At 36.7% G+C, this 24,306-nt stretch overlaps 1 protein-coding gene across 1 annotated transcript in view; it reads right to left on the minus strand.

Moving 5' to 3' along the window:
- Positions 1 to 24,306, minus strand: part of foxo1a (forkhead box O1 a) — an 89,079-nt gene that overhangs the window by 41,382 nt on the left and 23,391 nt on the right. The window lies entirely within an intron of this gene.

The raw sequence follows: 24,306 nt of genomic DNA on the forward strand, positions 1-24,306 counted from the left end.
TTCTGAGACTATAAATCATGCATCAAACTTGGATAGCAGAAGGTTGTGGACATAAACCGAAAAGTTGGTCTCTTTTGTTTTGTTTTTACCTGCATGAGGATTATGATTAATTCTTCATCTAAACGGGAATATATAAACATCAGTATTTATCCCAGTGAGAGCAAAGATTGTACAGTAAGTGATTGTTTTATTCTGTTGATAGTAGAGATGTCCGATAATATCGGACTGCGGATATTATCGGCCGATAAATGCTTTAAAATGTAATATCGTAATTTATCGGTATCGGTTTCAAAATTATCGGTATTGGTTTCAAAAAGTAAAATTTACGACTTTTTAAAAACGCCCCTGTGTACACGGACGTAGGGATAAGTACATAGTGCCAATAAACCTTAAAGGCACTTCCTTTGCGTGCCGGCCCAGTCACATAATATCTATTTCAGCTTTTCACACACACAAGTGAATGCAAGACATACTTGGTCAACAGCCATACAGGTCACACTGAGGGTGGTCGTCTAAATAACTTTAACATTACACTGTGAACCCACATCAAACAAGAATGACAAACACATTTCGGGAGAACATCCGCATCGTAACACAACATAAAGACAACAGAACAAATACCCAGAACCCCTTGCAGCACTAACTCGTCCGGGACGCTACAATATACACCCTACAAACCCCGCCCCCCTAACCCCGCCCACCTCAACCTCCTCATGCTCTCTCAGGGAGCGCATGTCCCAAATTCCAAGCAGCTGTTTTGAGGCATGTTAAAAAAAATAGTGCACTTTGTGACGTCAATAATAAATATGGCAGTGCCATGTTGGCATTTTTTTCCATAACTTGAGTTGATTTATTTTGGAAAACCTTGTTACATTGTTTAATGCATCCAGCGGGACATCACAACAAAATTAGGCATAATAATGTGTTAATTCCAAGACTGTATATATCGGTATCGGTTGATATCGGAATCGGTAATTAAGAGTTGGACAATATCGGAATATCGGATATCGGCAAAAAAGCCATTATCGGACATCTCTAGTTGATAGTTTGTACATCTTGTTTAGCACTTAGCAATACTGCTACATAATACTTAGTGTTTCACTAAAGCTGCATCTGTTTAGCACACAGCTTCTAAAACTTGTAGATCATCCTCCTTATATACAGGCTCAAAAATATAAAGTTCTGGATCGTCATTTGTCCCAAAGTAGTCTTTGTTGTCTCTCATCAAGTCTGCCATGATTATTAGTGTTGTTGTTGTTGAAGGAAAATGCGAACGTTGTGATGCGTCTGTGTAATTAATACTTAAAACGAGCAAAATACATAAATATGACATGCTATTATGAATATTATGCTACATTACATATATACTTACACAGTGTATATAAAACACTGTTGGATGTTTTTCAAGAGCGCTTATAGAGCGAACCCTATTAGCTCCATTGTTAGCTGACTTTTGCTAGCATTTATTTAGGATTTAGAATGCATAAAAAAGAAAAATGTGTGTGTTCTTATAAGGATTGTGAATAATAGACAAAATGAATCTCCCAAAAAGTGCAGTTGGCCTTTAATGAACAACAGCGGGGTTTGTCACTTGGTGACGGGCCACCATAAAAGGGTGGATGAGACGACAGAAAGTCAAAAGCAAATATGGCCGCCCACGTCGCATGACCACGGACTGTTTTTGATTAAACCTCTGAACCACTGAAGTAGTTCCAGTGAAGCACCAAAAAGTGGTTTGCAGTACAGGAATATCACATTTTAGACATTCCACAAATGTCATTTAGTCCTGAGGACCGCCGTCCTCTGCAGTGGACATTTGTGATTTGCATAACGGGGCTATTTTTGCAGTTTTAAAAGAGACAGACCAGAGGTGTCCAAAGTGTGGCCTGGGGGCCATGTGCGGCCCGCAGCTAATTTTTTATCGGCCCGTGCCACATTCTAAAAAGACTTAAAAAAAAGACTTAAATAAATGCAATAAAAGAAGAAAAAGTTGCTGTGAATGTTATGAATTATTGATCTATTTAAGGCACCAATTACTTCACATCAAATATTCCAATAGTGCTTATTCTTTGTGTTTGCCATAACAACAAGGTCATGAAACAAACAAAAAAACAACATTAAAGATAAAAATAAAAACTTATAATCGATGGCTGGATCTGAAGTTGATCTCGACACTTAAGCCTTAAGAGGAAAACTTTTTTTTTTTTACTATATATATACATTAATACATATACACATGTGCATGCATATATACATATATATATATATATATATATATATATATATACAGTATATATATATATATACACACATATACATATATATATACATACATACATATATACATATATATGCATTAACATATATATATATATATATATATATATATGTGTATATATACATATGTATGTATATATATACATATATATGCATTAACATATATATATATATATATATATATATATATATATATATGCATTAACATATATTTATACACATATATATACACATATATATATATATATATATATATATATATATATATATATATATATATATATATATATATATATATATATATATATATATATATGCATTAACATATATATATATATATATATACAGTATATGCCCATCCATCCATCCATTTTCTACCGCTTATTCCCTTTTGGGGTCGCGGGGGGCGCTGGATGCATTAACATATATATATATACATATATATGCATTAACATATATATATATATATATATATATATATATATATATATATATATATATGCATTAACATATATATATATACATATACAGTATATGCCCATCCATCCATCCATTTTCTACCGCTTATTCCCTTTTGGGGTCGCGGGGGGCGCTGGATGCATTAACATATATATATACATATATATGCATTAACATATATATACATATATATGCATTAACATAAAAATACACACATATATATATATATATATATATATATGCATTAACATATATATACACACACACACATATACAGGTAAAAGCCAGTAAATTAGAATATTTTGAAAAACTTGATTTATTTCAGTAATTGCATTCAAAAGGTGTAACTTGTACATTATATTTATTCATTGCACACAGACTGATGCATTCAAATGTTTATTTCATTTAATTTTGATGATTTGAAGTGGCAACAAATGAAAATCCAAAATTCCGTGTGTCACAAAATTAGAATATTACTTAAGGCTAATACAAAAAAGGGATTTTTAGAAATGTTGGCCAACTGAAAAGTATGAAAATGAAAAATATGAGCATGTACAATACTCAATACTTGGTTGGAGCTCCTTTTGCCTCAATTACTGCGTTAATGCGGCGTGGCATGGAGTCGATGAGTTTCTGGCACTGCTCAGGTGTTATGAGAGCCCAGGTTGCTCTGATAGTGGCCTTCAACTCTTCTGCGTTTTTGGGTCTGGCATTCTGCATCTTCCTTTTCACAATACCCCACAGATTTTCTATGGGGCTAAGGTCAGGGGAGTTGGCGGGCCAATTTAGAACAGAAATACCATGGTCCGTAAACCAGGCACGGGTAGATTTTGCGCTGTGTGCAGGCGCCAAGTCCTGTTGGAACTTGAAATCTCCATCTCCATAGAGCAGGTCAGCAGCAGGAAGCATGAAGTGCTCTAAAACTTGCTGGTAGACGGCTGCGTTGACCCTGGATCTCAGGAAACAGAGTGGACCGACACCAGCAGATGACATGGCACCCCAAACCATCACCCAACCATGCAAATTTTGCATTTCCTTTGGAAATCGAGGTCCCAAAGTCTGGAGGAAGACAGGAGAGGCACAGGATCCACGTTGCCTGAAGTCTAGTGTAAAGTTTCCACCATCAGTGATGGTTTGGGGTGCCATGTCATCTGCTGGTGTCGGTCCACTCTGTTTCCTGAGATCCAGGGTCAACGCAGCCGTCTACCAGCAAGTTTTAGAGCACTTCATGCTTCCTGCTGCTGACCTGCTCTATGGAGATGGAGATTTCAAGTTCCAACAGGACTTGGCACCTGCACACAGCGCAAAATCTACCCGTGCCTGGTTTACGGACCATGGTATTTCTGTTCTAAATTGGCCCGCCAACTCCCCTGACCTTAGCCCCATAGAAAATCTGTGGGTTATTGTGAAAAGGAAGATGCAGAATGCCAGACCCAAAAACGCAGAAGAGTTGAAGGCCACTATCAGAGCAACCTGGGCTCTCATAACACCTGAGCAGTGCCAGAAACTCATCGACTCCATGCCACGCCGCATTAACGCAGTAATTGAGGCAAAAGGAGCTCCAACCAAGTATTGAGTATTGTACATGCTCATATTTTTCATTTTCATACTTTTCAGTTGGCCAACATTTCTAAAAATCCCTTTTTTGTATTAGCCTTAAGTAATATTCTAATTTTGTGACACACGGAATTTTGGATTTTCATTTGTTGCCACTTCAAATCATCAAAATTAAATGAAATAAACATTTGAATGCATCAGTCTGTGTGCAATGAATAAATATAATGTACAAGTTACACCTTTTGAATGCAATTACTGAAATAAATCAAGTTTTTCAAAATATTCTAATTTACTGGCTTTTACCTGTATATGCATTAACATATATATACACACACATATACATATATATATATACACACACACATATACATATATATATATATATATATATATATATATATATATATATATATATATATATATATATATATATATATATATATATATATATATATATATACATATTTATTTAAGTGTTGAAAAAAAACTATTAATATAGGACTTTTTTATTTTTTTATTTTATGACCGACCCCATAAGGGACAAGGGGTAGAAAATGAATGGATGGATGGATGACTGACACCCTCCTGGGTGCCCAGGACCAAACTTTAGGTATAAAAAAAAAAAATCTATATATTACTTTTGAAAATGAAAAATATCAAAATGGGCCCCGCATGACTTAATGTTTCAGTGTGCGGCCCTCAGTGGAAAAAGTTAGGACACCCTGCGTGTAGAGCAAAAACAAAAGTCCACTTTGGAGGACGCTGGTTGTCAGCTTCTCCATGCAGGCGCTGCTCAGGGCAGGAAGCACTTACCTGTTTCTGCACTCTAAAATTAGCACTGTGGTGAAGCCATTACTGACTTTTTTTTACAGGAGAGCTGGCAGGCTCAGTATGACATGGAAGGACCAAACAAACACACTTCATTCACATCTTCATATCCTGTCAGCAGCACTTGGAAACATACTCTTCTCCTCTTAGCATCATTACGCACTATTTAGTAGTCTACCTGGTATCTGTACAGTACAGTACTTTTCATTAGTAATCTCTTTGTAAAGGTCAGAAAGAACAAACACAAATCGTACAAACACTGAAGAAATTGTTTTAGCTTCTCTAAATTTACATCGATAAATGTCCGCCACTGAAATATTATTTTAACATCTCTGGCTGCTTATTTACAACATATTATTTGTACAATATTACTACAACTACAACATGAATTACAACTTATTACTTGTACAATATCACTATTACTACATTACTTACAACATATTACTTGTACAATATTACTACTACAACATTAATTATAACATATTACTTGTACAATATTTTTACTACTACATTACTTACAATGTATTACTTGTACAATATTACTTCGACTATATTACTTACAATGTATTACTTGTACAATATTACTTCTACTATATTACTTACAACATATTACTTGTACAATATTACTTCTACTATATTACTTACAACATATTACTTGTACAATATTACTACTACTACATTAATTACAACATATTACTTGTACAATATTTCTACTACTACATTAATTACAGTTTATTACTTGTACAATATTACTACTAAAACATTAATTACAACATTTTACTTGTACAATATTACTACTTCTACTACATTAATAACAGTATATTACTTGTACACTATTACTTCTACTATATTACTTACAATATATTACTTGTACAATATTACTCCTACTATATTACTTACAATATATTATTTGTACAATATTACTACTACTACATTACAGTATATTAAATGTACAATATTACTACTACTACATTACTTACTTACTTGTACAATATTACTACTACTATATTAATTACAACATATTACTTGTACAATATTACTACTACTACATTAATTACAGTATATTACTTGTACAATATTACTACTACTAAATTAATTACAGTATATTACTTGCACAATATTACCACTACTACATTAATTACAACATTTTACTTGTACAATATTACTACTACTACTACATTAATTACAGTATATTACTTGTACAATATTACTTCTACTATATTACTTCTACAATATTACTACTACTACATTACCGTATATTCATTGTACAATATCACTACTACTACATTACTTACAATATTACTACTACTACTACATTAATTACAGTATATTACTTGTACAATATTACTTCTACTACATTACTTACAATATATTACTTGTACAATATTACTATTACTACATTAATTACAGTATATTACTTGTACAATATTACTACTACTACATTAATTACAGTGTATTAGTTGTACAATATCAATATATTACAATATATTGTATTAGGCGGCATACATACATACATACATACATACATACATACACAAGTTAGAAAATCTCCTTCTGGTTGCATGGAGATGCCCTAAAAATGTGTTTTAAAAAATTGATTATTATTTAAAAAAATAAAATGTAAACATATTAATATACATAAATACATATGTATGTATACATATGTATTTAAATATATATGTATGTATATATGTATACACGTATATGTATATGTATAAAAAGTGTGTGTGTGTGTATATATATATATATATATTATAATAATAAAGATTAAAATTAATTAATTAATTCTGATTAATAAAGTAATTCTGATTCTGATATGTATATATATATATATATATACACATATATATATATACATATATACCGTATTTTCCGCACTATAAGGCGCACCTAAAAACCACATTTTTTCTCAAAAGCTGACAGTGCGCCTAATAACCCGGTGCGCTTTATTACGATTCATTTTCATAAAGTTTCGGTCTCGCAACTTCGGTAAACAGCCGCCATCTTTTTTCCCGGTAGAACAGGAAGCGCTTCTTCTTCTACGCAAGCAACCGCCAAGGAAAGCACTCGCCCCCATAGAACAGGAAGCGCTTCACCCGCCCCCATAGAACAGGAAGCGCTTCACCCGCCCCCGGAAGAAGAAGAAAAAACGCGCGGATATCACCGTACGTTTCATTTCCTGTTTACATCTGTAAAGACCACAAAATGGCTCCTACAAAACGATCCGGTTCATAAAAAGACGCAATCTCTCCATCCGCACACGGATTACTACCGTATTTCACAGCAACTGAACCGCACTGTGGAACGGGAGCACGTACGGTGAATATTCGCTCCACAGGGAATGAGAAGTCATCCTTCACTGTGGTTCTAGCTTGCCATGCTAACTTCCACCCATCCAAAAGAGACCTTTCCAGCCGGCGTCATCATAAAAGCTAACTCGAAGGGATGGATGGATGAAGAAAAGATGAGCGAGTGGTTAAGGGAAGTTTACGCGAAGAGGCCGGGTGGCTTTTTTCACACAGCTCCGAAGGCGAACACACCTTCACTAAGACGGGCAGATAGCGCCGGTCGACATACGCCAACATCTGCCAGTGGATCGTAAATGCCTGGGCAGATAGTTTCGGTCACAACTGTGGTCCGACCTTTCCGGAAGGCAGGATTCACAGAACTGCTGGACAACAGTGACACTGACTCCGGTGACTTCGACGAGACGGAACCGGCCATTTTGGATCCCGTATTCGCCCAACTTTTCAATTCGGACACCGAAGACGAAGAATTCGAAGGATTTACGAATGAAGAATAACTTCAGAAGGTGAGCGCTATGTTTATTTTGTGTGTTGTGACATTAACGTTCGAGCAACATTATGTTGCTATTGTTCTACACCATTTTGAATTTTACTATGTTTGTGATTGCACATTTGCGTACATTTTGGGACAGAGTTGTTAGAACGCTGGTTTTCAATATATTATTAAAGTTTGACTGAACTATCTGACTGTTTTTTTGACATTCACTTTAGCGCAGCGTTTTTTTGACATTCACTTTAGCGCAGCGTAGGCGCGGCTTTTAGTCCGGGGCGGCTTATTGGTGGACAAAATTATGAAATATGTAATTCATAGAAGGTGCGGCTAATAATCCGGTGCGCCTTATAGTGCGGAAAATACGGTATATATATACATATATATATATATATATATATATATATATATATATATATATATACATATTCCCTTCTTTTAAATGGACTTTTGAAAATTTTGAATCGATTTACAATCGGAATGAATACGAATCGTGATTGGGATGTGAATGGACATTTTGTGCACCACTACTGTGGATGTTATTATATTTAACAACTGCTGCTATTTTAGTTTGCACCCTGAAGCCCCTGCATTGGAGAATAAAAAACCTTGAGGCCTGCATGACTTCCAGCTCTCTTGATCTGTCCGCATGTCTGAGCGCCGCAGAGAGGAAGAAGCGACAAAAACACAGAGGAAGAGGAAGAAAGAATCCGCTGTCACGCCTCAAATGTCGCTTCCGGCGTTCGCCGTGACATCACAACCGTGGCGTGGCGATACGCCCCACGTGCGTCCACTTCCTGTCAGCCGCCGGATGCGCAGTGCAGTAAATAACAGCAGCAAACTCGACGGTCTTGAGTCAAAGCAGACCGAGGGTGGCCTCTTGCCTTGTTAAGTGTCAGCCAAGAACTTTGCAAGGCTTTGATCTTGAAACAAAACTCCCCCTAGCAGCAAAGTCTACTAAGTACATCATTGTTTGTCCCTTCATGCAATAGGTGTGTAGCAGTAACCCATCTACAACTGATAGTAAGCAGGAAAAACTTGTAACCATCCCGCAATGGGGAAATTATGTGGTCTTGTTAGGAGCGAGCAGCTACACGACAGCTAAGCACACAACACACACACACGTAATAATCATTGAGCTATAAAACCTAACATTTGCCAATGTAAACAAGTATCAATTAATTATAGTTGCGTATTACTTACGCATGCAAAGTCTCCGAGCCAGAAGCGAGATAGAAAGCAAGCAGTAACACACGGGTCTGCATCGTTCAACTCACTGCGTCACGGGCTTAATTTCATGAATTATTGTGTTGCCAAAAAAGAAATTACCACTCCACCTCAACCTAAAGACAGCATAAGTATGTGAATCAATTTTTGTGTGCACCCCTAAGTGTAAGTATCGTACTTATTACACACCAGCTGTTTGATTGTAAGGTGCATCTTTGTTGTGGTTTTCATTAACACATTTGGAAGGTGTTATGTAGAAGCATTTAAGTCCCATCTTAAAACTCTTTTGTATACTCTAGCCCAGGGGTCCCCAAACTTTTTGACTCGGGGGCCGCATTGGGTTGAAAAAAATTTGGCCGGGGGCCAGGCTGTATATGTATATATATATATATATATATATATATATATATATATATATATATATATATATATATACATATATATATATATATATATATATACTGTATATATATATATATATATAAATATAAATATATATATATGTGTGTATGTATGTATGTATTAGGGGTGTGGGAAAAAATAGATTCGAATTCGAATCACGATTCTCACGTTGTGCGATTCAGAATCAATTCTCATTTAAAAAAAAAAAATATATATATATATATATATATATATATATATATATATATATATATATATATATATATATATATATATATATATAAATATATGTATATATACATATATACATTGTCTTTATAATCCGTTTTGTCATTTAACATCAATTAATTAATTTAACATTGTCACGTTATCGATGGGAAAATTCTTTTTTAGACAATATGATTTGCCTGAGCGGCTAGGAGACACCAAGAGTAACAAGCGGTAGAAAATGGATTAGAAAGGAAAGAATTAAAAAATTAAATAAATAAAAAAATTAAATAAAAATGTTTACTTGGGACTTCCCATGGGCCGGATTTTGGATGCTGGGGAGCCGGATCCGGCCCGCGGGCCATAGTTTGGGGACCCCTGCTCTAGCCTTTAAATAGACCCCTTTTTTAGACCAGTTGATCTGCCGTTTCTTTTCTTTTCTGCTCTGCCCCCCTCTCCCCTTGTGGAAGGGGGGATACAGGTCCGGTGGCCACGGATAAAGTGCTGGCTGTCCAAAGTCGGGACTCGGGGTGGACCGCTCGCCTGTGCATCTGTTGGGGACATCTCTGCGCTGCTGACCCGTCTCCGCTCGATATGGTCTCCTGCTGGCCCCACTATGAACTGGACTCTCACTATTATGTTGGATCCACTATGGACTGGACTTTCACAATATTATGCTAGACCCACTCGACGTCCATTGCATCCGGTCTACCCTAGAGGGGTGGGAGGGGGGCACTCACATCTGCGGTCCTCTCCAAGGTTTCTCATAGTCATTCTCATTGACATCCCACTGGGTTGTGAGTTTTTCCTTGCCCTTATGTGGGATCTGAACCGAGGATGTCGTTGTGGCTTGTGCAGCCCTTTGAGACACTTGTGATTTAGGGCTGTATAAATAAACATTGATGATGGTGTTGAAATCGCCATGTAAAATCGCTGATGCTAACCAGTTGCATACCAATAGCTAACATTTTTTGAGTCAACTTCTTTTGGTGCGTTCCATTTGTGCTGGGAAGTCGGAATTTCCGAGTTCCTAGGTGGAATTTCAACTGGAAGGCCGCGCGAGGTCGGAGCATTCTCACCACCCCCCGAGTTTGTTTCAAACATGGCTGCTCTGGATGTAAACAATGATGTCCGCTTCTATAATATCCGTCATTACCACTTCTGATAAACTGTTGTCGCACTAAGCTAGCCAGTGATTGATTGATTGATTCAGACTTTTATTAGTAGATTGCACAGTACAGTACATATTCCGTACAATTGACCACTAAATGGTAACACCCCAATAAGTTTTTCAACTTGTTTAAGTCGGGGTCCACGTAAATCAATTCATGGTACAAATATATACTATCATCATAATACAGTCATCACACAAGTTAATCATCAGAGTATATACATTGAATTATTTACAATCTGGGGGTTGGGATGTGGAGGGGGGTGGTGTTAGGTTTGGTTGATATCAACACTTCAGTCATCAACAATTGCATCATCAGAGAAATGGACATTGAAACAGTGTAGGACTGACTTGGTAGGATATGTACAGCGAGCAGTGGACATAGAGAGAGAGATCAGAAAGCATAAGAACAAGTATATACATTTGATTATTTACATTTAATTATTTACAATCCGGGGAGGTGGGATGTGGTGGGGGTAGGGTTGTAGTTGCCTGGAGGTGTTCTTTATATACGATGTATTATTGTACATTTATATATGGTAACGTAAAAATAGTGTCAACTACATTTTTTTTACTTGGTACATACGTTTTACATCGCTAGCAATAGCATCTGTGTTTCTTCTTCATCCACCGTGTTTGAAGGTTGCAGAGAGTCCATATTTTCTCATAAGTTGTTTATATTCAGACAAGGCAAGCGCAAAAACAGCTTTCATTGATGTGGCCATCTTGATTTCTTTGTAACTGGAACGCTTACAACTCTGCTGTGACCTCACTCCCAGCTCCGACTTCCGAGGTAAATGGAATGCAGCAATAGTTGGCATTGAAAATTGCAACATTACCTAAAGGTAGTTTGGCTTAATCCACTCTCAGTGCTGCTGGAGTGATCGGCAAGTGCGAAGAGCTGAGTTAGCAACCAGGCCTGACGTCACGCGCAACCCAGGTACCGAAACACAGCACCTCCTGCTAGCCAAAGGCTAAACTGTATTTGTTTACCCAGTAGATTACCAGCAGACACAAGACGTTGATACAACGTTGACTATACATACATGTTCTTTAAAACTGACATTGAAACAACATTGCAAAATACTTGTATTTGTAAAATGAGACAATGTTGGATCCTCGTTGTTTGTTGGGAAATAACCAAATTTCAATGGTCAAATCAACGTCACAACCTGACATTGAATAGACGTTGTTAAAAAGTATGTCGTTTCAACGTTGTTTTTATGTTGTAGAATATTGGTTAGGAAATTATCAAAATTCAATGGTCAAATCAACGTCAGAACCCAACATTGATTAAACATCGTTAAAAAGCATGTTGTTTCAACGTTGTATTTGTGTTGTAGAATATTGGTTGGGAAATGACCAAAATTCAATGGTCAAATCAACATCACAACCTGACTTTGATTAAACGTTGTCAAAAAGTATGTTGTTTCAACGTTGTATTTTTTTTGTTGTAGAATATTGGTTGAGATATGACCAAAATTCAATGGTCAAATCAACATCACAACCTGACGTTGATTAAACGTTGTCAAAAAGTATGTTGTTTCAATGTTGTATTTGTGTTGTAGAATATTGGTTGGGAAATGATGAAATTTCAATGGTCAAATCAACATTAGAACCCAACATTGGTTAAACGTCGTCAAAAAGCATGTTGTTTCAACGTTGTATTTGTGTTGTAGAATATTGGTTGGGAAATGACCAAATGTCAATGATCAACTCAACGCTAGAACCTAACATTTAAACGTTGTCAAAAATTCTGTTGTTTCAACGTTGTATTTGTGTTGTAGAATATTGGTTTGGAAATGGCCAAAATTCAATGGTCAAATCAACATCAGAACCTGACATTGAATAAACGTTAAAAAGTATGTTGTTTTAAGGTTATATTTGTGTTGTAGAATATTGGTTGGGAAATGACCAAATGTCAATGGTCAAATCAACGTCACAACCTGACATTGATTAAACATTGTCAAAAAGCATGTTGTTTCAACGTTGTATTTGTGTTGTAGAATATTGGTTGAGATATGACCAAAATTCAATGGTCAAATCAACATCACAACCTGACGTTGATTAAACGTTGTCAAAAAGTATGTTGTTTCAATGTTATATTTGTGTTGTAGAATATTGGTTGGGAAATGATGAAATTTCAATGGTCAAATCAACATTAGAACCCAACATTGATTAAACGTTGTCAAAAAGCATGTTGTTTCAACGTTGTATTTGTGTTGTAGAATATTGGTTGGGAAATGGCCAAAATTCAATGGTCAAATCAACATCTGAACCCAACATTGAATAAACGTTAAAAAGTACATTGTTTTAAGGTTAATTTTGTGTTGTAGAATATTGGTTGGGAAAATGACCAAAATTCGATGGTCAAATCAACGTCACAGCCTGACATTGAATAAACGTCGTCAAAAAGCATGTTGTTTCAACGTTATGTATGAGTTGTAGAATATTGGTTGGGAACTAACCAAAATTCAATGGTCAAGTCAACGTTAGAACCCAACATTGATTAAACGTCGTCAAAAAGCATGTTGTTTCAACGTTGTATTTGTGTTGTAGAATATTGGTTGGGAAATGACCAAAATTCAATGGTCAAGTCAACGTTAGAACCCAACATTGATTAAACGTTGTCAAAAAGCATGTTGTTTCAACGTTGTATTTGTGTTGTAGAATATTGTTTGGGAAATGACCAAAATTCAATGGTCAAGTGAACGTTAGAACCCAACATTGATTAAACGTTGTCAAAAAGCACGTTGTTCCAATGTTATGTTTGAGTTGCTCAACGTCAGGGCCTAATTCAACAAGTTCTCAACGTCTTGTGCCTGCCAGGTTCCACTTCCTGTCCCTCGCCTGACGTGTACTGTGCAGGAACTCGGTTCCAGCAATCCAAGGAGGAATACATATTTGGTTGGCAGCAAAAGAAGGAATCAAGAACCCAGCGAAGCAGAGCTGCAGTTCAAGTGGTGGACAGATCTGCCAGACAATGGGCCGAGAAAAAAAGGCATCTTCCCCGTCTTAGAAGAAAGAACAGCCAATGCTGGACGTTCTCCATTTTTGTTAGTTCTTGGTCTTTATTGAAGTCACTGACGCTACTGAGCTCTCACGCTATTCCGCGCCTCCTATCATCGCCGGCCAGGTAAGGAGGCGCCGTTCCAAACGGGACCGCTTGGCGGAGGCTGCCGGTATCTGCGTCATGCTTGCGTGCGTGCGCACGTACGAGGTTCGAGTGTGCCCAGTCTGACAGACTCCGCGCATAATGGCTTCAGGGCGGGAACTGAACAACAATGTGGGTCTGGGTAATGCCTGTGGTTTGGGGCCCTCGGCAGTCAGCGGTCCCGTAAAAGTGTTGCTCTGCTCACACGCTCACACACACACACACACACACACACACACACACACACACACACACACACACACACACACACACACACACACGTGTATTTCTTACCTTCTTGAGACCTGAGAAAAATGCCTACCTCTTTAGGACCACCCTTTCTAGATATATAAAGATTTGTATTGACAATATTAATATTATATACATACTATGCAAATTTTAAAAAGCTTGTGAAAAATTTGTTGAATTTGAATTTTGGCAGTATTATAATAAAAAGTCATCATTTTACTCAACGCTAGTCAAAATTTTACAAGAAAAATTTAACATTTGTGCAATGTTAAAATAAAAGTTGGAATTTTACTCAATAACAGTCGCAAGAAGCTTAAAATGTTTGCAATTTTATGAAAAGAGTCGTAATTTTACTCGACAACTTTGTGGACGCTGTAGGTTTTTGCTGTCGTCCAGCATTTTGTTTCTGTTTACTTTGTAGCCAGTTCAGTTTTACTTTCGTTTTGCGTAGCCATTGCCTTTTCCTTTCCCTTTTGTATGCAAATTTGAAAAAGCTTGTGAAAAATGAGTGAATTTGAATTTTGGCAGTATTATAATAAAAGTCATAATTTTACTCAACGCTGGTCAACATTTTACAAGAAAAACTGAACATTTGTGCAATGTTATGATAAAAGTTGGAATTTTACTCCATAACAGTCGCAATTTTACAAGAAGAAGCTTAAAATTTTAGCAATTTTATGAAAAAAGTCTTAATTTTACTCGACAAAAGTCACAATGTTATAAGAAAACTTTAAAGTGTTGGCAATATTATAATAATAAGCAGAATTTTACTTTGCAAAATTATGGCAAAAGTCAGAATTTTACTCAAAAAATGGCACTATTTTACAAGAACAACACAAAAATTGGCAATATTGTGATAAAAGTCTAAGTTTTATATGACAAATGTCGCCATTTTTAATTAAAAAAATAATAATTTTACATTAAAAAAAGTAATAATTTTACGAGAAAATATTGCAATATTACAGAAACAGAAAGAATATGATAAATTGTTCCCAATTTTATAAGAAAAAAGTCGATGCATAGTGAGAAAAAGACTCCTCTTAGTTAATTTTTATATTTTTTGTTTGTAATTGGTGTTTAATCTTCATTATTTACTTCAAGTTATTACAGTATGTCTCTATATACATATACATTTAATGTTTTTTAATTAATTTTGGCCAAAGGGGGTGTATTTCAATTTCTTACACACACTTGTTATTACATATGTTGGCCAGAGGGGGAGCACTTCAAATTTTTACACACACTTGTTATTTCATATGTTGACCAGAGGGAGAGCACTTTTAAAAGCGACACACAGTGCCTCCTTTTTGGGACCACCCTCATTTTGATAGATTTCACCACCAGGGGTGAAAATGAGACATTCTCTATTAGATGCAATGGTTTTCCGTATTGGGACCATGATTTACAACAAGGTACTTTTCCTTGTTGATGTCTCAAGAAGGGTAGAAATACAAGAACACACACACACACACACACACACACACACACACACACACACACACACACACACACACACACACAAAACAATACTGCAGGGTGCATTGGGGAGTGTGAACAAAACATGACCTTTGCATACAAATGATGAAATGAGCACTTGGACATAGCAGCGGTCAGCTGATCTCCACGGGGACACTTCCGTGTGTTGGTGCCAATGTGCAAAACCAAAACACTGGGTCACGTGCGGCATCAACAAACACTGGAACTCATCCCTAATAGATGTTTACGTCAACACACCGAGCGGCAGATCTGTAAGGCTACGCATCTATGGGCTCCTAACGATTCGATTCAACACGATTCTCGATTCAAACCGATTCTCGCAATGTATTATTATTATTATTATTATCAATTGTAATTAAATTGTTTCCAAACTGGTTACTGGTTAGAAAATCATCTGCTGTTAGCATGAAGATGGCTTCAAAATATTTTTTTTTAATTAAACATATGAAAAAAAAAAAAAAAACTTTTTTTTTTTTTGATTTTTGAAAAATATGAATCGATTTAGAAGCGGGATGACTAAGAATCGCAATTCGGATATGAACCGATTTTTTTGTGCATTCCTAGAGCACATCTTCCAGAAACTGGAGGTTGGTAGTTCAAAGACACATCGGCCACCTTTGGGTTGACTATAAAAAGTTTCTATATAAATCCAATCAATAATAATAATAAAAATAATCACTATTATCAAAAAAGTGGATCCGATCAAAAGCCAAAAATGGTGATCGAGACATCCCTAATAATAATAATTACAATAATAATAATCCATCCATCCATTTTCTACCGCTTATTCCCTTTTGGGGTCGCGGGGGGCGCTGGAGCCTATCTCAGCTACAATCGGGCGGAAGGCGGTGTACACCCTGGACAAGTCGCCACCTCATCGCAGGGCCAACACAGATAGACAGACAATTATTATTATAACTATTCAATATTATTATTATTATTATTAAAGCTATTATAAATATATATAATTAAAATAATAGTAATTATAATTATTATTTATAATAACAATAATAATAATGATTATTGTTATTATTGTTATAACTATAATATATTATAATAATAATAATTATTATTATTACTATAACTATTATAAATACTGTATATATAATTATAATACTAGTAATTATTATTAGAATTATTATTTATAATAATAATGATTATTATTATTATAACTATTATGTTATTATTATGCTAACTATTATACATATATACATATATACATATATATATATATATATATATATATATATATATATATATATATATATATATATATATATAATTATACTAATAGTAATATTATTATTATTAATATTTATTATAATAACAGTAATTATTATTATTATTTATTATAATGATTATACTACTACTAATAATAATAATATTAATTATAATAACAATTATCCATCCCATCCATCCATTTTCTACCGCTTATTCCCTTTGGGGTAACGGGGGGCGCTGGAGCCTATCTCAGCTACAATCAGGCGGAAGGCGGGGTACACCCTGGACAAGTCGCCACCTCATCACAGAATAACAGTTATTATTATTATTATTATCATCATTATTATTATTAATAATAATAATAATACAAATAATAACAATACTACTGATGAACTCCCTGCTTGGCACTCCGCATCAAGGGTTGGAATTGGGGGTTGTATCACCAAAAATTATTCCCAGGCGCGGCTACCGCTGCTGCCCACTTCTCCCTTCACCTCCCAGGGGGTGATCAAGGGTGATGGGTCAAATGCAGAGAATAATTTCACCACACCTAGTGTGTGTGTGACAATCATTGGTACTTTAAATTTTTAAAAGACCCTTGTGTTGAGCTCAGCGAACTATAAGGATCTGGCGAGAGTCAAGTTAACGATATGCCCGGAGCCAATAAAAAACGAGCTGCAGGCCGAAATTGGCCCCCGGGCCGCACTTTGGACACCCCTGCTTTAGCGGTTAGCTCCTAGTGTCGTCGTGTTCGGTGTGTGTAGCATGCTTAGCCATTTCCTCTTTTCCTCCAGTGATAATGATACTTGGAAGAAACTCGGTTAATTAATGTGATTAATTACCGAAAAATACTGCATTAATCACGTATATACATGGATTAATCCCGCAATTTATTTTGCTACTTTACCTTTTTTAACAATAAAATTGCATTTGTAACAAAGTATTTGGGTCTTTTTTAATTTAATTCAAATTTTTATATACATTTTTATATTTAACTTGTGATTAATCATGATTATTCCAACTTCAAAAATGTGAATAATCTTTTTTTCTTCTTTTTTTTTAATGTATTGTTTGACAGCATTATTAGTAACATCTGGATTATAATAAAGTCCTTTACTTTGTATGATGTGCCTAGGGCCAATAAAAAAACGAGCTGCAGGCCAAAATTGGCCCCTGGGACACACTTTGGACACCCCTGCCTTAGCGGTTAGCTTCTTGTGTCGTCATGTGCGGTGTGTGCGTGTGTGTGTGTGTGGCATGCTTAGCCATTTCCTCTTTTCCTCCAGTGATAATGGTACATGGAAGAAACTCGGTTATTTTCCACCACAGTGGTGAGGATTAGTATCTTCGAAGCAGCTTCGCACTGTGGATAGACGACTTGTTCATTGCGGTCTGCTCTCAAGTTCGAGCCGGTGTTCTGGCAAGACACGCACAGTCAACTGAGGTAAAAATCTGTTTATAAAAAGGCAAACATCGACCCCCGATCATGACTTCTAATTATTATTTTTACCATTAGAGAGAGTGCTGCTCGAATGCTGCAGAGATGTCAACAGTCTCACCTATGGCAGGTCGTACTCGTGTGCGGCTGAGCCGGGTGGAAAGATCGTGAGTCACTTTGAAGGGAAGTTTCCTGGAGGCGCTCCAGATGAGTAAAAGTTTCACGCGCACAATAAATAAATAAATAAAAGCCGGCAGCTGCCATTTGTAAACACTTTTAACAAGCGCTGGACTCACTTTCCGACCATAAAACCCTGCTAGTAGCCATCGCACGCTTGCTGACGCAGCAATATCGAGGGCCCGGGTTGTTTTTTTGGAATATTCCAAAGAACAAAGTACCACGTCAGGAATAAAATATCACAGTTTTTGTTACTTCACTTTTTAATTTACAGTCTAAATTTCGGCAACTCTCTGGTTCATACCTTTGTATTCATAACATTTAACATGTTTCTAATATTTTTATTTTTAAAGCATTGGTGTTCCAGGTGATATACACAGTAGGGAAGGTTGTATTTTTGCCTCATACCTGTGAGAATCCTGCGCGTGACTCAAGCATTGAGTAGTGGGACTACCCAGGAATAGCTGCAGTACACATTAGGGTTGTACGGTATACCGGTATTAGTAAAGTACCGCGATACTAATGAATCATATTCGGTACGATACCGTCTCTGAAACCATTGCTGGTTTATGAGCAGACAAGCATGTTTGGCGGCACACAATCAAGGACTACTTACAATCAGACACAGTGTGTAGACAGAAAAAGGAGAACGGACGCATTTTGGCTTAAAAACTAACGATAAAGGTGAAGTTATAACACTGAAACGTCCTCAGGTAGAGATGCTTTAAAGGGGAACATTATCACCAGACCTATGTAAGCGTCAATATATACCTTGATGTTGCAGAAAAAAGACCATATATTTTTTTAACCGATTTCCGAACTCTAAATGGGTGAATTTTGGCGAATTAAACGCCTTTCTATTATCTCGCTCTCGGAGCGATGACGTCGGAAGCAATCCGCCATTTTCTCACTTTCGTCGGTGTGTTGTCGGAGGGTGTAACAACACGAACAAGGACGGATTCAAGTTGCACCAGTGGCCCAAAGATGCGAAAGTGGCAAGAAATTGGACGAAATTTGCTCAAAATACGAGGCTGTGGGGAAAGCCGACGAAATGGTCAGTCGTTTGTTCCGCACACTTTACCGACGAAAGCTACGCTACGACGGAGATGGCAAGAATGGGTGGATATCCTGCGACACTCAAAGCAGATGCTGACATCAACTCCAAAACTGGACAGATCAGCTTTCAGGAAAAGAGAGCGGATGAGGGTATGTCTACAGAATATATTAATTGATGAAAACTTTATTCATTATTCGCGGTTTTACGTAAATTATTATACATAAACTGTGTTTACCAATAATTTAGCTTAAAAACATTTATTTTTTTCAATCATTCGAGTACATTCGGGTAGTATTTTGTGTCTATTTAGGTATGGTTAACCTGAGTGCTGAAATCGTGGAAAAATATATGTTCTTAGCGCGCCTGAAATGGGCTGTCTGCACTCTCAAAGTGCATGTTGTTGCCAAATGTATTTCATATGCTGTAAACCTAGTTCATAGTTGTTAGTTTCCTTAATGCCAAACAAACACATACCAATCGTTGGTTAGAAGGCGATCGCCGAATTCGTCCTCGCTTTCTCCCGTGTCGCTGGCTGTCGTGTCGTTTTCGTCGGTTTCGCTTGCATACGGTTCAAACCGATATGGCTCAATAGCTTCAGTTTCTTCTTCAATTTCGTTTTCGCTACCTGCCTCCACACTACAACCATCCGTTTCAATACATGCGTAATCTGTTGAATCGCTTAAGCCGCTGAAATCCGAGTCTGAATCCGAGCTAATGTCGCTATACCTTGCTGTTCTATCCGCCATGTTTGTTTGTATTGGCATCACTATGTGACATCACAGGAAAATGGACGGCTGTTTATAACGATGGTTAAAATCAGGCACTTTGAAGCTTTTTTTAGGGATATTGCGTGATGGGTAAAATCTTGAAAAAAACTTCGAAAAATAAAATAAGCCACTGGGAACTGATTTTTAATGGTTTTAACCATTCTGAAATTGTGATAATGTTCCCCTTTAAGACATGGCTAGCTCGCTAGCGGCTAACATCCATCCGCCGTCAGCAGTGTTTTAGCTACTTCTAAATCACTAATCCTCGTCTCCATGGTGACAAATTAAGTACGTTTCTTACAAGTATCATCCCTGCAGGACGAGGAATAGCTAAACATGCTTCACTACACAGCGTAGCTCACCGGCGTCACAATGTAAACAAACGCCATGGGTGGATCTACACCTGACATCCACTGTAATGATATCAAGTAGAGGCAAGTATGTAGTCGATACTACTAAATGTATATTATGTTTATAAACTCAGGAAATATGTCCCTGGACACATGAGGACTTTGAATATGACCAATGTATGATCCTGTAGCTACTTGGTATCGGATTGATACCCAAATGTGTGGTATCATCCAAAACTAATGTAAAGTATCAAACAACAGAAGAATAAGTGACTAAGTAACTTAGACTTAGACAAACTTTAATGATCCACAAGGGAAATTGTTCCACACAGTAGCTCAGTTACAAAGGATGGAAAGTGTAAGGATGGAAAGGACAATGCAGGTATAAAATAGACTAAAAATGTACCGTAGTAGCAATATAAAATATAACATATATGTAATATTTACATATTATATGTACAGTATATGATATATACTGATATATTATATTATATGTAATCAGTAAGCAGATATTAACAGTAAATGAACAAGTAGATTAATAATTAATTTTCTACCACTTGTCCTTAATAATGTTGACAAAATAATAGGTAGATAAATGACACAATATGTTACTGCATAGGTAAATGATAAATGATAAATGGGTTATACTTGTATAGCGCTTTTCTACCTTCAAGGTACACAAAGCGCTTTGACACTATTTCCACATTCACCCATTCACACACTGATGGCGGGAGCTGCCATGCAAGGCCCTAACCACGACCCATCAGGAGCAAGGGTGAAGTGTCTTGCTCAAGGACACAACGGACGTGACGAGGTTGGTAGAAGGTGGGGATTGAACCAGGAACCCTCAGGTTGCTGGCACGGCCACTCTTACAACTGCGCCACACCATCCCCAGGGTCAGCAGACTAATTAGGAGTCTTTGTTTGTTTACTTACTAATAAAAGACAAGTTGTCTAGTATGTTCACTATTTTATTTAAGGACTTAACTACAATAAGAAACATATGTTTAATGTACCCTAAGATTTTTTGTTAAAATAAAGCCAATAATGCAATTTTTTTGTGGTTCCCTTTATTTAGAAAAGTACCGAAAAGTATCGAAATAATTTTGGTACCGGTACCAAAATATTGGTATCGTTACAACACTAATATATACAGGTAAAAGCCAGTAAATTAGAATATTTTGAAAAACTTGATTTATTTCAGTAATTGCATTCAAAAGGTGTAACTTGTACATTATATTTATTCATTGCACACAGACTGATGCATTCAAATGTTTATTTCATTTAATTTTGATGATTTGAAGTGGCAACAAATGAAAATCCAAAATTCCGTGTGTCACAAAATTAGAATATTACTTAAGGCTAATACAAAAAAGGGATTTTTAGAAATGTTGGCCAACTGAAAAGTATGAAAATGAAAAATATGAGCATGTACAATACTCAATACTTGGTTGGAGCTCCTTTTGCCTCAATTACTGCGTTAATGCGGCGTGGCATGGAGTCGATGAGTTTCTGGCACTGCTCAGGTGTTATGAGAGCCCAGGTTGCTCTGATAGTGGCCTTCAACTCTTCTGCGTTTTTGGGTCTGGCATTCTGCATCTTCCTTTTCACAATACCCCACAGATTTTCTATGGGGCTAAGGTCAGGGGAGTTGGCGGGCCAATTTAGAACAGAAATACCATGGTCCGTAAACCAGGCACGGGTAGATTTTGCGCTGTGTGCAGGCGCCAAGTCCTGTTGGAACTTGAAATCTCCATCTCCATAGAGCAGGTCAGCAGCAGGAAGCATGAAGTGCTCTAAAACTTGCTGGTAGACGGCTGCGTTGACCCTGGATCTCAGGAAACAGAGTGGACCGACACCAGCAGATGACATGGCACCCCAAACCATCACCCAACCATGCAAATTTTGCATTTCCTTTGGAAATCGAGGTCCCAGAGTCTGGAGGAAGACAGGAGAGGCACAGGATCCACGTTGCCTGAAGTCTAGTGTAAACTTTCCACCATCAGTGATGGTTTGGGGTGCCATGTCATCTGCTGGTGTCGGTCCACTCTGTTTCCTGAGATCCAGGGTCAACGCAGCCGTCTACCAGCAAGTTTTAGAGCACTTCATGCTTCCTGCTGCTGACCTGCTCTATGGAGATGGAGATTTCAAGTTCCAACAGGACTTGGCGCCTGCACACAGCACAAAATCTACCCGTGCCTGGTTTACGGACCATGATATTTCTGTTCTAAATTGGCCCGCCAACTCCCCTGACCTTAGCCCCATAGAAAATCTGTGGGGTATTGTGAAAAGGAAGATGCAGAATGCCAGACCCAAAAACGCAGAAGAGTTGAAGGCCACTATCAGAGCAACCTGGGCTCTCATAACACCTGAGCAGTGCCAGAAACTCATCGACTCCATGCCACGCCGCATTAACGCAGTAATTGAGGCAAAAGGAGCTCCAACCAAGTATTGAGTATTGTACATGCTCATATTTTTCATTTTCATACTTTTCAGTTGGCCAACATTTCTAAAAATCCCTTTTTTGTATTAGCCTTAAGTAATATTCTAATTTTGTGACACACGGAATTTTGGATTTTCATTTGTTGCCACTTCAAATCATCAAAATTAAATGAAATAAACATTTGAATGCATCAGTCTGTGTGCAATGAATAAATATAATGTACAAGTTACACCTTTTGAATGCAATTACTGAAATAAATCAAGTTTTTCAAAATATTCTAATTTACTGGCTTTTACCTGTATATATATATATATATATATATATATATATATATATATATATATATACATACATATATATATATATATATATATATATATATATATATATATATATATATATACATACATATATATATATATATATATATATATATATATATATATATATATATATATATATATATATATATATATATATATATATATATATATATATATATATATATATATACACACACACACACACACACATACATATGTATAGTTACTTTTCATGCAGTCTGCTTTTGACCTGCCGCCAAATTTATTTTAGCCTAATGCGCCCCCAAGTCAAAAACTTTGGACCCCCCTGCTTTCATACTACTGGGAATTAGCGCCCCCTAGTGCTAATGGTCCAAAAACTAATTGTTAAATCAGCGACTGGCCCAACAGTACATAACATTGGATGTTTTATTGTTTTATTTTTTACAAAGTTAGACAAAAACATTCCTTGTCTCCCTCCAAGCTGGTGTCCCGCCGCTTCCACTTGTCCAAACTTCCCACTGGGCGCCAACACCTCACAGTGAGAGCGGCGGATCACGGGGGGACAAAAGAGAAAGAAGGAAAAAAAAAGCACGAGTCGATTGTGAAACCGTGGGCAGAGCGTCTCGATCCTCACACTGCTTGCTCAACCCAAAAAAAGGCTGTGACATGACGATGGCATTTGACAGTCAGCTGCACGCCATTACACGCACTTTGGAATAATAGA

Source organism: Nerophis lumbriciformis, linkage group LG17 (genome assembly GCF_033978685.3).
Source record: "Nerophis lumbriciformis linkage group LG17, RoL_Nlum_v2.1, whole genome shotgun sequence".
In the NCBI taxonomy this organism is placed as follows: domain Eukaryota; kingdom Metazoa; phylum Chordata; class Actinopteri; order Syngnathiformes; family Syngnathidae; genus Nerophis; species Nerophis lumbriciformis.